The following is an 18,295-nucleotide window of genomic DNA, read 5'->3' as shown; positions in this document are numbered from 1 at the left end:
AACTTGCTTTCTGAAGTTCTTAACTGATTCACATTGTTTAATGTCTATCAAAAAATAATTTCAGAGGGTGGGCCCAGCATCGGAAAAGGCACACTCATGGATCATATGCAATTATGCGACTTTGTGAGAAAGAATCTCAAGCAGACCATGTTGAGAAGAGCGCAGGGTGCTCGTGGGTTTGTAAAATTTCAGTATTGCATTCACCCAGTGACAAGTCTGGTCATTTGGCAATTTAAAAATTGCTTATATTTGACTCTCTCATGAATTGGGAGCCAATGTAATTCAATTAGAGTGGATGTGATATGGTCATTAAGCTTTAAGCCTGATAGCAGATGTGCAGCAGAATTCAACAGTAACTGCAATGGTCGTAGTGAAGTTTTAGAGATGCCTGTATAAAGACTATTACAATAGTCTACATTGGGGAAAATAGATGCTTGTAGGACTGTGTGGAATTCACGGAAGTGCAGTAGCTTTCTGCGGCCGGCAAGAACATGAAGCCTGTAAAATCTTTAAGAAATAATGTGTTTTATTTGGGGGCAAAATGAAAGAGTTTTATCTAAGATTACACCAAGGCTTTTGATGTGATTCTTAATTGGAAAAGAGAGATTATCCAATGTGATGCTCTTTTCATTGAAAGAGGAATATGGACTATGTATTACTAAAAACTTTGTTTTAGGCATAAATGAAAATTAGTACTGAAGTTCATGTGTACTTGACAAAATAAAGAGTAGCAAATTGCCTTGATTAGCTGGTTTACACTCTAGAATTCTGAAAGGACAAAAAATGAAATTGCAGATTTATCACTAATAACTTGTATCCGATCATTAAAATGATCTATTCTACCTGAAGACTGGAGAGTGGTCATTGTGATGCTGATGTTTTAAAAGGGCTCCAGAGTGATCCAGATAACTGTATATCAGTGAGCCTTTCTTAAGTGCTGGAAAAAATCATAGAAATTATTCTAAAGAATAAAATCACATAACATATAGAAAGGGCATGATTTAATGGATACAGTCAGCATGGATTTACACAAGGGAAGTCTTGCCTTGACAATCTGCTACATTTTTTTGAATGGGATAACAAACATGGGGATAATGGTGATCCAGTGGATATAATGTATTTGAATTTTCAGAAGGCATTTGACAAATTTCTCCATGAGAGATTCCTGAGAAAAATAAAAAGTAATGTGATAAGAGGCAATAACCTATTGTAGAAAGACTAAATAAATTATTTGCTTCAGTGTTAACTGAGGAGGATGTTGTGGAGATACCCATTCCAGAGATGGTTTTCAAGGGTGACAATTCAGATGAACTGAACCAAATCACGGTAAACCTAGAAGATGTAGTAGGACAGATTGACAAACTGAAATGTAGCAAATCAACTAAATTGGATGATATACATCCCATGGTTCTGAAAGAACTAAAAAATGAAATTTCAGACCTAATACAAGCAGGGGTAGATTTTATAAATGTATGCCTGCGCGTACTTTTGTTCGCACACCAGGCGCAAACAAAAGTACGCCAGATTTTATAAGCTACGCGCAGAGCCGCGCGTAGCTTATAAAATCCGGGGTCGGCACACACAAGGAGGTGCACATTTGTGCAACTTGCGTGCACTGAACCCTGCGCGCGCTGCCTGTTCCCTCTGAGGCCGCTCCGAAATCGGAGCGGCCTCAGAGGGAACTTTCCTTCGGCCTCCCCCCACCTTCCCCTTCCTTCCCCTACCTAACTCACCCCCCTAGCCCTATCTACACCCCCCCTACCTTTATCGTGAAAGTTATGCCTGTGCCGATTGGCCACAGCCACGCGATTCCACGCCCCGGGAGTGATTTCGGAGGCCTCGGCCACGCCCCCGCCCCCAAAATGCCCCCAGGCCGGCACCACGCCCCGACACGTCCCCCGGAATGCCCCAAACATTGCGCCGCCACCCGCCCCCCCCCCCTTAGCAAAGCCCCGGGATTTACGAGCGTCCCGGGGCTTGCGCGCGCCGCCGAGCCTATGCAAAATAGGCTCGGTGCATGCAGGGGTTTTTGAAAGGGATACACACATAACTTATGCGCGTAACCCTTTTAAAATCTACCCCGTAATTTGTACCCTATCATTAAAACCATCCATTGAACCTGAAGACTAGAAGGTGGCCAATGTAACCCCAATATTTAAAAAAGGCTCCAGAGGTGATCCTGGAAAATGTAGACCAGTGAGCCTGACTTCAGTGCTGGGAAAAATCTTGAAAACTATTAAAAGAATAAAATCCCAGACAATATAGCTCGTCATGATTTAATGGGACAGGGCCATCACGGATTTACTCAAGGTAAGTCTTGCCTCACAAATCTGCTCCACTTTTAAGAAGGGGTGAATAAACATGTGGATAATGGTGGACCAGTAGATGTGGTGTATTTGCATTTTCAGAAGGCGTTTGACAAAGTCCATCATGAGAGGCTTCTAAAAAAACTAAGAAGCCATGGGATAGAAGATGTCCTTTTGTGGATTGCAAACTGGTTAAAAGACAGAAAACAGAATAGGATTAAATGGTCTGTTTTCACAGTGGAAAAAGATAAACAGTGGAGTGACTCAGGGATCTGTACTTGGACACAACATTATTCAGAGTAGTTAAATCACAAGTGGATTGTGATAAATTGCAGGAGGACCTTGTGAGACTGAAAGATTGGGCATCCATATGGGAGATGAAATTTAATGTGGACAAGTAAAGTACAAGGTGATGCATATCAGAAGAATAACCCATGTTGTACCTATACAATGTTAGGTTCCATTTTACAAGCTACCACTCAGAAAAAAGATCTGGGTTTCATAACTGATATTACATTGCAATTGTTGGCTCAGTTTACTGTGGCGGTCAAAAAAGCAAACATAATGGGGTCAGTGCTATACAGTGTGCTCAGCTGAGCACACTGTATAGCCCACAGTTGGACGCGGGTTGTATAGCCGCTAACTAATGAAACGAAATACACATTAAACTAAATAAAATTTGCGGGGAGCCCCACCCCTCAAAAAAAACCCACATAAAGCAAAATAACATTATTACCTCTGGATACGCCTACCCTTTTCAGTGAGCAGAGTTTTCTGTTGATAAGTGCGCTGAGTTAGCCGTTACATGTGGGGATTCCCAAACTGAGGGTTGCACTGGAGCGATTACTGAATAAGCAGCCTGGATCTCACTGTGGAGAGTACTGTCCCAGCTCTATGGAACAACCTTTCAAGAGAGATCAAAAACTTGCAAGGTATTAATGTACAGGAAGCCAAGCTTTTTCAATGGAAAGAAAACTTCACAATATGAAGCTCCAAGATGGGTAGATTCAGAAATAATGTCAGGAGATATTTTTTCATGGAGAGGGTGGATGCTTGGAATGCCATCTTGGAGGAGGTGTTAATGACAAGGACATTGTCAGACTTCAAAAAAAGCCTGGGATAAACTCAGAGGATCCCTAGTGGCAAGGGAATGGAGATGACGGCACTTGTCAGTGTCACCCTTCATTGAGTGACAGCTGCAGCCCAGCGCAACAGTGATATGGCTGCATTGTGCTTCCTGAATGGCATAGGGAAGCCTACATGGAGCAACAGCTGTAATACTATAGGGGACTCATTGGGATTGGAGCTTGGGTTCCATGTGAGAATTAGATTTGGGGTAAAATGCACATAAAATCTTTGCTGGGCAGACTAGATGGGCATTTTAGTCTTTATCTCTCATCATTTACTATATTACTAAGTTAAATAAAATTATTTGTAAGTTAAAAAGATCAAAACTTTTCTTTCAAGCATCTGGACAGAGGTCAGATTCTAAGTTACTTCAAAAAGAGTTGGATTCTCCAGATAGACCTCTCCAATCAGCTGAAGATAATGATCTGTAAGGCAGGTATTAGTTTTTTCCTATATTAGGATTTTATTTTAGTGAGTAGGTACTGCTGTTTTGCAATTATGGTATTAGTTTATTATGAAGTTTTTTTCATATTATGACAGATTTTTTTCAGCTCTTTTTGGTTGAATTAATTTTTATTTTATATTTGAATTATGATGAAACGATATATTGATATTTTGATTTATGTTTGTGTTATATTGGTTTACAATGCATTTATCTTTTTAGTGATGCATCCATATTCAATTTGTACAGTATGATGGTTTCTGTTGTACAGCACTTTGAATTAGTTTAGAAATAGTTAATTAAATTACATTAAATCTGAATCATCTGAATACATTAATGTTGGTGTAATGGTGCAATTTAGAAGAATGGACAAAGAATAATCTTGCCTCCTGGGTGGTTAAACTAGAGGAAAATCTATTAACCAATACTATCATGATGAATTTTACTAGTTATATGAGGAAGGTCTGGAGTTGGCATATACGTCTGCTTATTCCTAATCACTCCCTGAGAAAAGGTTGCCTGTCTAGAAATCAGTACATTTTCTGTCTCTTTTTCTCCCCATTTCTTCTTTTCTTTCTTCTTTGTTCCTGTGGACAGAATTTCACAATGTTCTGCTCCTGCTAATCCTGCTATGATAATGCCATGTTTTACTGTTTTTCAAAATAGAATTAGAGCTTGCACTCTATATATTATTTAGGCACTTTAGACTTCATCGTTTTATACCATTCTTCTACAAATACACACAAGAACATTTTATTTATTTTTTTTAAAGAGTCCTTGAATAACAGTGCTCTTGGCACTGTGGACGATTAGCAGAAACCAATTCATTTTATATCAGAGACAACTTTCAGCTCTCCCTCAGCTATTTAAATAAATTCTTGTGCTAATTGTAGATAGCAGTAAAATGTAATAACAAATGTTTGAAAACTGGCATGTAGCTGAAATGGAATAAACAAGTTGTGGTAGATAAACAGTGCGGAGTGGTGCTTTTCTGTCATTTGTCGCTATGTATAATGAAGACACTCCTGCCATGTAGCTGTTGCTTGTCTAGTAATATATGCCAGATACCTATAATTTATTGCACAGAGCTATTGCTTCACAAGTTGCACTTCCTTTTAAACTGATGCTGAATTCGTTAGCGGGAGAAAAAAAATAGTGACAGCTTGATAGTGGTTTCTTATCTTCAGGTTAAACATTGCCAGAATAATTCATGGTCAGGCAACTGTTAGAACCGTAATGTTTTTATAATGCAGCATTTCAGGGAGATTATTTTGACACAATTTTGTCCTGAAGGATTAAGTCCAGCTGCTATTAACATTGAGCTTAAGTATCCATCTATCAAGTTGCTGTTAAAGCTCACTGTTTATTTTTTTTTCCAAGCCCATGAAACCCACAAAGAGTTCAGGTACCATGACCTTACTGAGGGCCTACCTCTGAATTTTGCATGATAGCTTGCAGCACAAGGCCTGCTTGTAGCTGGACAGCAGCCATGGGACCTGCTTTATGTCTTTCAGGGTAACTGATAAATAACCAAATGCAAATTGAAGCCAACTGTCTTAAAGTTCAGGTGGCCCACATACTAAAATGAAGGAGGGGGTCATATTTTATTTAAAAGAACATCTTCAGAAACACTCTTAACAAAAATTAACAATATTTTTTCTGATAATTAATGGCAACAATTCTACTAACAGCTAACAATTTTGACAAGCTTTCTATGAGGTTTTTTTTTTCCCAATAGGGAAATAATAAAACACAGTATCTAAACCTTGCTGTTGGGCTTTGTTAACAATCTTTGTTCAGGATGAAAATGTGTCTCTGCCATCAGTCAGGAGATTTGTTAGTGATTTTTTTTACCCCTTAAACGTTGGTTTTTCTTTTTCACTAACGTGAACTATTAGAAAAGACAACCGTAACATCTGATAATGTTTCCCAAAACCTCCCCTTTTAACACATTTCAGTAATGTGGTGACTGCAGTGTTCTATAGCAAAGTGCTTACACTCCAGCAAGGATTTTACTGGGGAAGGGCCACAGGGAAGGTTTCATGGACTTAAAATTCTGTCAGCCACCAATAATCAGTTTGTACTGCAAAGTAGTTACTGTGGTATATGATATTCTTGCAAACCAAACTGCTTGTTGCTCTGCTCTGTCTGCTATTTTTAACCTCAACATTTGAAACAGGAAATCAACGACATCATGAGGATAGGTTTCAAACCTATTTGCATTACTGGATTTGTGCGAGCAAGTGGACATATGGAGATTTATCCTAGCATTTTACAAACTGTGCAGCTTAGTTCAGCTTTGAAAATACGTGCATAATGTGTTTCAGTATGCACGGATATTTGCAGTGTGAGAAAGCGCGTGCTTTCTCAACCTATTTAATAAATGCGCATGTATTTCACATGTGAAGAAAAATATAACATGTTCTTGTAAAAACCTAATTTATACGCAGAAGTAGAAATGTTTTAAAATATGTGCACATACCTGAAATCACCCAGTTTACCAACACCTCCATTAGTTCAATCAGTCTCCTGTTCACCGAGCCCCTTCCTAATACTTCACCCAGGCCTCCAACCCAAAAATAGCAGGCAACGGCCAAGTTTTATAGCCCCTCTCTGTCTCCCATCAAAACATAAGTCAATTCATACATTGTATCCTAATCCCCACCCCCAGCCCTTAAATCTTTATAAATTGTAGAGATGTGCCCCGTTTTGGAAGCCAGGCCCCTGTCCCGATGTTAACTTTAAAAGGAGCTCAACCTGCCTTCCCCCTCCCACTCACCCACTAAGAAAAAGTGTGGCTCCCACACCCAGTCCCCATCTCCCTGCCCCTCTCCATTCCCGCTGATACCTTTTTCTTCTTCACCGGGAAGGAGGGACCCTCTCTACTCCATGCAATACTGAAAGCATAAGCTTAAGCTCAAGTTTATGCTTCCAGTACTGCCTCCATCAGATCAACACTGGGAGCAACAGGAGTGGGGGCAGAGGATCCCTCTCTCCCAACGAACAATAAAAAGGTATTGGCAGGGATAAGGATGGGGATGCGAGAGCCATTACTGAATATGGACCTCACCATTTCTTTCTCTATACCATCGCCAAAATCTGTCCCTTCCTGTCTGAGCACATTACCAGAACCTTTTTCTGCTCTCTCATCTCCTCCCGCTTAGACTATTGCAACCTGCTCCTCACAGGTCTCCAGGCAAGCCGCCTCTCTCCACTGCAGTCTGACAAAAATTCAACTGCGCAGCTTATCTTTCGCCAAAGTCGCTATGCTCACATAACCCCTCTTCTGAAATCACTGCACTGGCTCCCTATCCGCTCTCGCACACAGTTCAAGTTCCTCTTTCTCACCTACAAATGCCTTCACTCTGCAGCACCTCTCCTCTCTTATCTCCCTCTACACCCCCCTCCTCGTGCTCTCTACTCAACAGACAAATTCCTCCTATCTTTGTCCTTCTCCTTGACCCCCAATTCCTGACTCTGTGCTTTCCACCTGACTGCACGGTGTGCTTGGAATAATCTTCCTGAACTGGGGCATAATGCTCCTTCTCTCACCATGCTTAAATCCCATCTAAAGCCCCACCATTTTGAAGCTGCTTTTAAATCTTAAGCCTGATTGTTTGCTTTTAGCCTCATTAACTAACTTTATTTTCTTTCTTTTTAACCATTGTCTTGCTTTATGAAATATCCCAAATCGCTTGTCCTGCATGTTTGTCTTATTAGCTTGAAAGAACTATTGAGCAGGGACTATCATTTTTTGTATGTTTGTAGAGTGCTGTGTATGTCTTGTAGTGCTAATAAAATGTTATGAAGTAATAGTAGTAGTACCTGCAAACTGAACAAACGGCTGTCTTTCTGTCAGAGAACCTAGCTAGCCTTTGCCAACCATGACAGCATGATTCACAATGTCAAATGCTTCTGAGAAATCCAGCAGCAATAGCACAGATTCTAATCCCTTATCACAGCTTCTATGAAGCTCATCCAGCAGGGAGAAGAAGATGGTTTCTGTTTCATATCTCATTCTCAATCCAGACTGGCAAGGACCCAGACAGTTTCTTTCTGACAATCATCATTTAGTTGAATATGGACTGACTGTTATATAAGTTTCCACAGAAATGGGATATTAGACAATTGCTTTCATGTTTTCCTTGATCAAAGATTATATATATATATATATATATATATATTTTTTTTTTTTTTAAATAACGAAGGGATGTACTGACTTTTTTTTCCCCAAGATCAATTGGCTGCAGCCCTTCTGAGAGAGAAGAGTTGACAGTTTTGGCTGTGAGGCCCCCATTTGCAAGCTTCACTTTCTAGTTCAATACATGAAAATAGAAAGAACAACTTTAAAACATGCGTGAGTGCGCCCATCTACACAGCTATATTGATGCACACACATACAAATTTATTTTTATGTCGTGTTTGCAAATATGCACACATGATATAAAATACATGTAAATCTACCCATCAACATGTTCACATATCAAAAAATACACGGCATGTATTTTAAACACACCTACATAAATGTTGAATTATCGGGGCAAAGTGGTGACCAATATCCAGCTAAGTAGTGCTGTGGCAATTTCTCCAGCTAAGTAGAGCAGTTTAAGATTTATCTGTGTTTGAAAGATAGCCAGCTAAGTAAAAGAAAAGCAATTCATAGATGGATAAGTAAGTTAGAAGGATAACTAGTAGGGATGTGAATCGTTTTCCATATCGTCTTAACGATAGAAATCGTGTGGCAGGGCAAGAAAATCGTCTTAGGCACGATTTTTTAGTTAAAAAATCGTTAAAAATCGTTTTTTCCGATTAGTGCGCACTAACTCGAGTTAGTGCGCACTAACGGGAGTTAGTGCACACTAACTGGGAGTTAGTGCACACTAACTGAAAATGATACAATTTGACACTTTTCAGGTCAGTTAAGGTCAGTTTAGGAATGAATATGTATTCCTATTGGCTGCCCTCTTATTTATTCATGTTACCAAGTTTCCTACTGACAGTATATGGGGGATGGGAAATGGAAACAGTTGGTAGCTTGACAAAACAAGTAATGTGATCAGTCAATGTGACTAGAACTTGTGCCCTAACCCTGATACCAGGGGTATTGTGATCTTCCTGCACACAGTGCCCTATCACTATTAATACCAGGAGTGTTGTGATCTTCCTGCACACAGTGCCCTATCCCTAATACCAGGGGTGTTGTGATCTTCCTGCACACAGTGCCCTATTCCTGATACTGGGGGTGTTGTGATCTTCCTGCACACAGTGCCCTATTCCTGATACCGGGGGTGTTGTGATCTTCTTGCACACATCCCGATATCAGGGATAGGGCACTGCATGCAGGAAGATCACAACACTCCTGGTATTAATAGGGATAGGGCACTGCATGCAGGAAGATCACAACACTCCTGGTATTAATAGGGATAGGGCACTGCATGCAGGAAGATCACAACACCCCTGGTATCAGGGATAGGGCACTGTGTGCAGGAAGATCAAAATACCCCGGAGGAGTGAGGGTCAGGCAGCTCCATTCACTAGCTGGGACATGGGGGAAGTCAGGAGTCAGGAAGTGAGGGACAGGCAGCTCCCCCCTGTCTGTGAAGCCAGCCTCTCACTAGTAATGCAGGGAGGGAGCTGTCTCAGACTTCACCATCCTCCCCCCCCCCCCCCCTCACCCACACACCATTCACTAGCTGGGACATGGGGGAAGTCAGGAGTGAGGGTCAGGCAGCTCCCCCCTGTCTGTGAAGCCAGCCTCTCACTAGTAATGCAGGGAGGGAGCTGTCTCAGACTTCACCATCCTCCCCCCCCCCTTACCCACACACCATTCACTAGCTGGGACATGGGGGAAGTCAGGAGTGAGGGACAGGCAGCTCCCCCCTGTCTGTGAAGCCAGCCTCTCACTAGTAATGCAGGGAGGGAGCTGTCTCAGACTTCACCATCCTCCCCCCCCCCCCTCACCCACACACCATTCACTAGCTGGGACATGGGGGAAGTCAGGAGTGAGGGTCAGGCAGCTCCCCCCTGTCTGTGAAGCCAGCCTCTCACTAGTAATGCAGGGAGGGAGCTGTCTCAGACTTCACCATCCTCCCCCCCCCCTCACCCACACACCATTCACTAGCTGGGACATGGGGGAAGTCAGGAGTGAGGGTCAGGCAGCTCCCCCCTGTCTGCGAAGCCAGCCTCTCACTAGTAATGCAGGGAGGGAGCTGTCTCAGACTTCACCATCCTCCCCCCCCCTCACCCACACACCATTCACTAGCTGGGACATGGGGGAAGTCAGGAGTGAGGGTCAGGCAGCTCCCCCCTGTCTGTGAAGCCAGCCTCTCACTAGTAATGCAGGGAGGGAGCTGTCTCAGACTTCACCATCCACCCCCCCCCCCCTCATCCACACACCATTCACTAGCTGGGACATGGGGGAAGTCAGGAGTGAGGGACAGGCAGCTCCTCCCTGTCTGTGAAGCCAGCCTCTCACTAGTAATGCAGGGAGGGAGCTGTCTCAGACTTCACCATCCTCCCCCCCCCCCCTCACCCACACACCATTCACTAGCTGGGACATGGGGGAAGTCAGGAGTGAGGGTCAGGCAGCTCCCCCCTGTCTGTGAAGCCAGCCTCTCACTAGTAATGCAGGGAGGGAGCTGTCTCAGACTTCACCATCCTCCCCCCCCCCCCTCACCCACACACCATTCACTAGCTGGGACATGGGGGAAGTCAGGAGTGAGGGTCAGGCAGCTCCCCCCTGTCTGCGAAGCCAGCCTCTCACTAGTAATGCAGGGAGGGAGCTGTCTCAGACTTCACCATCCTCCCCCCCCCCTCACCCACACACCATTCACTAGCTGGGACATGGGGGAAGTCAGGAGTGAGGGTCAGGCAGCTCCCCCCTGTCTGTGAAGCCAGCCTCTCACTAGTAATGCAGGGAGGGAGCTGTCTCAGACTTCACCATCCTCCCCCCCCCCCCTCACCCACACACCATTCACTAGCTGGGACATGGGGGAAGTCAGGAGTGAGGGTCAGGCAGCTCCCCCCTGTCTGTGAAGCCAGCCTCTCACTAGTAATGCAGGGAGGGAGCTGTCTCAGACTTCACCATCCTCCCCCCCCCCCTCCCCCCCCCCCCCTTCACTAGCTGGGACATGGGGGAAGTCAGGAGTGAGGGTCAGGCAGCTCCCCCCTGTCTGTGAAGCCAGCCTCTCACTAGTAATGCAGGGAGGGAGCTGTCTCAGACTTCACCATCCTCCCCCCCCCCCCCTCACCCACACACCATTCACTAGCTGGGACATGGGGGAAGTCAGGAGTGAGGGTCAGGCAGCTCCCCCCTGTCTGTGAAGCCACCCTCTCACTAGTAATGCAGGGAGGGAGCTGTCTCAGACTTCACCATCCTCCCCCCCCCCTCACCCACACACCATTCACTAGCTGGGACATGGGGGAAGTCAGGAGTGAGGGTCAGGCAGCTCCCCCCTGTCTGTGAAGCCAGCCTCTCACTAGTAATGCAGGGAGGGAGCTGTCTCAGACTTCACCATCCTCCCCCCCCCCTCACCCACACACCATTCACTAGCTGGGACATGGGGGAAGTCAGGAGTGAGGGTCAGGCAGCTCCCCCCTGTCTGCGAAGCCAGCCTCTCACTAGTAATGCAGGGAGGGAGCTGTCTCAGACTTCACCATCCTCCCCCCCCCCCTCACCCACACACCATTCACTAGCTGGGACATGGGGGAAGTCAGGAGTGAGGGTCAGGCAGCTCCCCCCTGTCTGTGAAGCCAGCCTCTCACTAGTAATGCAGGGAGGGAGCTGTCTCAGACTTCACCATCCTCCCCCCCCCCCCCCTCACCCACACACCATTCACTAGCTGGGACATGGGGGAAGTCAGGAGTGAGGGTCAGGCAGCTCCCCCCTGTCTGTGAAGCCAGCCTCTCACTAGTAATGCAGGGAGGGAGCTGTCTCAGACTTCACCATCCTCCCCCCCCCCTCACTCACACACCATTCACTAGCTGGGACATGGGGGAAGTCAGGAGTGAGGGTCAGGCAGCTCCCCCCTGTCTGTGAAGCCAGCCTCTCACTAGTAATGCAGGGAGGGAGCTGTCTCAGACTTCACCATCCTCCCCCCCCCCCTCACCCACACACCATTCACTAGCTGGGACAAGGGGGAAGTCAGGAGTGAGGGTCAGGCAGCTCCCCCCTGTCTGTGAAGCCAGCCTCTCACTAGTAATGCAGGGAGGGAGCTGTCTCAGACTGGTATCAGGGTTAGGGCACTGTGTGCAGGAAGATCACAACACTCCTGGTATTAATAGGGATAGGGCACTGTAAGAGATGACTGTAGTAGATTGAATAAAGATCTGATGTTTCTGCTCTCCTCACACCAAACAAAAACAACACACAAGCAGAGAAGCCCTTCTTACAAAGCTGAGCTAGTGAGTTAAGTAGGAGGAAAAGTAAACATACTGGTGCCAGTGTGGCTACTTAAAAAATACACTTACCAACAATCAATTACATATATTTGAACTGTGTACAGTTCCAGCCAGGACCACCTTTCTAAAATGCACAGTGATTGGCAAATTCAACATGCACTAGCATTTCAGGTGCCTGCTAACAAAAATAATAAACAAACAAGTTCTAGTCACGTGAGTGCTGATCATTACATTACTTTTTTTGTCAAGCTTCCAACTGTTTCCATTTCACATCCCCCCAACCATATTGGTAACATCAATAGATAAGAGCACAGCCAGCCAATAGGAATACATACATACATATTCATTCCTAAGTGACCTTTACTGACCTGGGAAGTGTGAACACTTTGTTTCATTTTCTGTTGGTGTTCGTTAGTTTCCAGTTCCATTTCCCATCCCCCCACCCATCACCTCAGTGGTAACCTTGGTAATATCAATAGATAAGAGGGCAGCCAGCCAATAGGAACACATATTCATTCCTAACTGACCTTCAGTGACCTGGAAAGTGTTTATTTGTATCATTTTCAGTTAGTGCGCACTAAATCGAGTTAGTGCGCACTAACGGGGAGTTAGTGCGCACTAACTCGAGTTAGTGCGCACTAACACGATTTAACTATTTTTAACGATAAATCGTTAGAATTTCTATTGTATCGTGTTCTATAACGATTTAAGACGATATAAACATTATCGGACGATAATTTTAATCGTTGAAAAACGATTCACATCCCTAATAACTAGTGTTTGAACTTAGGGGTGTATTTTAAAAGGAGCGCACGCTTCCTGGCATGCGAACATGGATGCGCCGATTTTATAATGTGCGCACGCATGCTATAAATTCTGATGAATGTGCACATATTCGCACCGGATTTTAAAATCCGCATGTGCACGTGCAGGCGGCGTGCACGGGGGGGGGGGCAAATTTTCAATTAATATGCACGGTGATGCAACCGGAGCTTCTCCAGTTCCCTCCCAGTCAACTCCTTCCCTACCTCCTACCTAAACTTTCTCCTTCTTCCCCTCTCCTCTCCTCTCCTCCCCACCCCATATCATAGAATGGTGCCGGCGCCATTTTGCAATACGGCCCTAGTACATGAGGTCGCTCCCGGACCCCCGCTGGACTTTTAGCAAGTCTTGTGGGGGTCAGGAGGCCCCCCCAAGCTGGCCAAAAGTCCCTGGGGGTCCAGCGGGGGTCCGGGAGCGATCTCCTGCGCTCATGACGTCGGGGGACAGGAACCAAAATGGCGCCGGCGCTACCTTTGCCCTGTCATATGGTAAGGGCAAAGGTAGCGCCGGTGCCATTTCTATTAACGTAGCCGTGGCCCGAGAGTGGAAGATCACACCGGGATCCCCCCACAGGACCCCAGGTAATTTAAAACATTTTGGGGGGGTTCGGGAGGGTGGGGGATTTATTTTAAAGGGTCGGGGTAGGTTTTAGGGTTGTTTTAGTGTGCCGGTTTTCCCGCCCTCCCCCGATTTATGATTTAAACGATTTAAAAAAAAAAAAAAAACAAAACCGCGACGATCAGATTCCCTCCCCCCCTGCCAAAATTGATCGTTAAGACGATCGATCCCACGATTCACATCTCTATTGATTTGTACACTGCAGCTAACCCCAACCCACCTACTGAAAACTCACCCAGAATCAAAGTGCCCCCTTACAATGGTCCATGTATAGAGTATCAGACTGAGTCCTATAAACAGTCTCTCTCTCTCTCTTTCTCTCTCTCTCTACCCCCCCCCCCCCCCCCCCAAAAATAAGGAACAGTAGCAAAGTGGCGCATGTATGTTACACATGTCAGCTGAGGAAAATTAGAGGCTAGACATATCAATGCTGGCCCTGCCTCTGGAATGCCCATGCACTGCCCCTTTTCCACACACTTTTTCTGGCCGTGTGCCCTTCCTGGCAATTTAAAATTTGCGTAGCTCCCGCTCGGGCCACTTATGCATGTAAATGGCCGTTTTTGAGTGCACAAGGCTTTTTTACACTTTTGTAATGTTGGAAAATGGCTTTAGCTAAACATATTTTCGGAATTTGTGTAGATTCTTAAACTAGTAGTCATGGACGTGCTGTGATTGCTGTATGGTAAATAATCCCAAATGGCAAATTCTAATTAAAGTCTGAACAGCTTAACAAATAAACCTAGTAAATACAAAATATTATCAGATAAAATGGTGATGATTTATCACTTTTCCACTGTAATTATGTTTACTGTAACTCTTCATTCTTTAATATCTGACTAGCATACTACACAGACTAGATGCAGGCACACAAAGTTCAGTAGCCGTCACTTTAAAGTAACATCATGCATTATTGCTGCCTCGCTGGGTTTCTTGAGGTTCCAAGCATCCTTAGTCCTTAATGGGTAATTAGTAAAGTATTGGCAAGTAAAACATAAACATATTATTTTTTTCTTTTCATGTCTGCTTTATAGTTAAGGATTTGAGACTACAGGACTAGTCAGAATATGGAAAAGGGAAAAAGGAAAGTCAAGATAGATGCAATTTTTTTATATTAATCGGTGACATTCCCTTCAAACTAAGCAAGGACAAAATAACTAAATTAAAAAAAAAAATCTGGAAAGGGAAGAACATGGAAAATACAAACTCTGAATTACGAGCATATTTCAGTTCCTTTTTCCAGATCACTGACGCCATCCTACAAGCCTGCATTCCTCATGGCACACCAGCATCCCAACCTCCTGTGCACATGCTACCTGATCTCCACTCTCATTTCAGAGCAACTCCCACCAATGGCAGATAGGCTTCGTTTTCTCTATAACGGTAAGGCATGCTGGGATTATAAGAGAAGCAGACAGGGAAGAAGAAAAGCCAGAAAAAGGGAGGCAACAGTGAATAACGTGAAAATAACATTTAACATAAATACAATGGAAAGAAAAAAAGAAACAAAACAGAAATTAGAGGAAGAGAAGGGGTACATCTTGCAATCTTTCTCTTGCTGGGGAGGGGAGCAGCAATTTTAAAAGTAGTAGGAAGGGAAAAGGCAACCTGTACCTGACAGGCACAGCATGTGTGTATTCCATCAGTGACACAGACACTGAACATAAATAATCCTCTGCTTTGTAAAATGTCCCACAACCAACCAACTAAGTTTAACAGGTTAGAATCATGAAGTGGACAAATTTAGCCAGCAAGAAAGGGCAGCTCTAGAGACATTCCTGGAGTAAGCTTATAACATAGATCCATAGTGCCAATTTTCAATGCCAACCAACTAAGTTTAGGTGGATAACTCCAACCTTACTGTCATGTTTGGCCGACCGCGGGACAGCCCCACAGCTGGCCTCACTCATCCCAAGATGCCACCAATGAGATGCCACCATGTCTGCTTCTCCTTGACTCTTTCTAGGTGCAAGCATGCGGTGTGTGCTGACACTTAGAGGCACCATGGCGGGAAGAGGAGAGCAGCACCCGAGGTGGGGATATCAATCCCAGTTGCACTATTAAAGGTAGATTTTAAAGAGAGCAGAATTTGCCAACCATCTGTGTGCGGTTCTAAAATTTCCTCAAGCAGTATTTCTCATTTCTCTTCAGTCACCAGCAAGGTGATCCTCTCTCTCAATGCTTAATTCCAGTGCATACATTCTTGTCATTTGCGGGACAAGAATATACGCACTGGAATTGAGCATGATATACAAGAATATTTGTCAATAAATGATAATGGGGAGGCCTCCTATGCCACTTTATGGGATCAGTTTAAATGAAATTTGAGAGGTAAGCATGTCATGTGGTCCTCCTTAGCCAAAAAGAAGGGTGGGGAGAAGGTAGCAGAAATAAGACAGAGGGTCATAGAACTGGAAAATAATCATAAAGAAGGGGGTTCGGTCAGGGTTTTACACAATTAGAGAAAGTATGAATGGAGTTAAAATCTTTGACCTTGGATGAACCTGAGTACCAAATGACTCAGGTTAAATCTTATTTTGAACATGGGAATAAGGCTTCTCGATTATTTAGTGTTTAAGGTTAAAAAGAAGGTGGCATGATCCTAAGTACTGAGGATAAAGATAAGGGAAGGAAATATGTTGAATGAACCTCAACAAATTTTACAAAGATTTAAGGAGTTCTATGAGGATTTCAACTGGGAGCACAACTTAGCTCAGGAGGTTGATGTGGATGATTATTTGTCGGGGGTAGAGTTGCCTTGCCTATCCTCAGCTCAGCAAGAAGCGTTAAATAAGGAAATCACTGAATTTGAAATAGAGGCTGCCATTAAGAAATTAAAATTTATTAAGTCACCTGGGATAGATGGGTTTATAGCTCTCTTCTTTAAGAAATGTTCAAGTGTTGGTAGGGCCTTTAAGAGCAATGTTCAATAGTTTAATTACTGGGGGTTCTTTGCCTCCCTCAATGCGGATGGCTGGTACACAGTCCTTCCAAAGAGGGGGGAGAGATAATACCATTTGTGGGTCATACAGCCCAATTTCATTAATCAATATAGATGTGAAGCTGCTTTAGAAAATTCTGGTGGATGGGAACATGGGGGAGAGGTTTGAAGCTATTTGGTTGTCATTTAAAATGTGGTTGGCTGACAGGAGTGAAACTTTTCTGTTGAACTGAGATGGGGTTGGGAGGGGGGGAGGTACTATTGTGGGATTGTTGTAATTGTAACTGTTAATTGAAAAATTTGTTGTATAAAAAAAAAAAGGACTCTCCAGTAGAATGAACAAGTTGTATTCAAGAACTAATCAGGCAATCAAGTATTTTTCTTTTCTGCTTAGCCGTTGTAAGAATTGTTGTTACTTACTATACATATTAATATATTCACAATGCAACTGTGCATTAATGCAAACAATGGAAGATATTCATGCAAAAGATTTAAATAGCACTTTTTCTCAACAATCCAAATATGTTATCTTTCAGGTATTTTACTTTGGAACCTTTTCACAGAATGAATTTCAGAATAACTTCAGATAAGTGGATTTTCCTAATAATCATTTATCCTTTAAAAGTAACTTTTAAACTTGTGCGTGCGTTCATTGGCCCACACCCAGGGACCTGGCCATTTTATGAAATACGTGCGTATGTGCGTTCATGTTATAAAATAGCCTGAACGTGCATGCAGTTTTAAATAGTCACGAATCTTTGTGGGCAAATGCAGCTTCTATCATGTAGGTGGGGGAAATTTAATAGACAAGTGTGCCGACACCATTACCAGTTTTCTCAGCTCTTTCCCAGTTCACCCAGGTAAAGGATAGGACTTTCAAACCCCCTTCGTTTAAAAGCTTCCCTACTCCCCTGTTAGCCCTGAAGAGCAGAAGTAAAATAACCTGGCAGGGGACCCTGGCACACGCCCATGTGCTTAAGTATTTACGCATTAAGTTAAAGACCAGGAATGCCCATGCCCCACCCAGACCATTCTCATGCCCTGCCCCTTTTTTGAACTTTCTTTTGTGCACACAGCGAGAGATACACGCATACTTGAGTGGCTTTTAAAATCTGCTCAGCGCATGAAAGCCCGACATATTTGCATATCTCCCTGGTTTTGGCACATGTCAAGCTTTTAAATTTCAACTTTTTTCTTTTAGCTATTGCTGTATTCTTACTTTTACTTTAAGAACCGATTCTTTGTGTATTCTATCTTTTTCAGATAATTAAAGAACCTTTTCAAACCTCAGGACTGTGAGGTTTCCCAGGGTTGGTGAGAAGCTTTGGTGGAATTGATAACAAAGCTAACATGCGCTGATTGATAATGGCGACAGGAAAATTCTTTAATTCTTGATCATGATGTTCATCCAGGTTCCAGGCAGAGTCTCCACCACTCTACCATTAACCAAATTATAAAAACAATACTATCTTTCTCCAACCTAGAGTTTTTCCACCAGATAAGTGTAGCTCTAGGTGTATATCTCTCTATATACTTAAAACCAAAGGATAATTATGATTACCTTAATGAAAATGTGTGAAGAGAGACTGAGAGTTGTAAACTGAGATTTGAGAGGAAGGAATTCTAATTATGACTGTCAGG

This window comes from Rhinatrema bivittatum, chromosome 2 (assembly GCF_901001135.1).
Source record: "Rhinatrema bivittatum chromosome 2, aRhiBiv1.1, whole genome shotgun sequence".
NCBI classification, from domain to species: Eukaryota; Metazoa; Chordata; class Amphibia; order Gymnophiona; family Rhinatrematidae; genus Rhinatrema; species Rhinatrema bivittatum.
Note: the sequence above shows the minus strand (reverse complement) of the source record.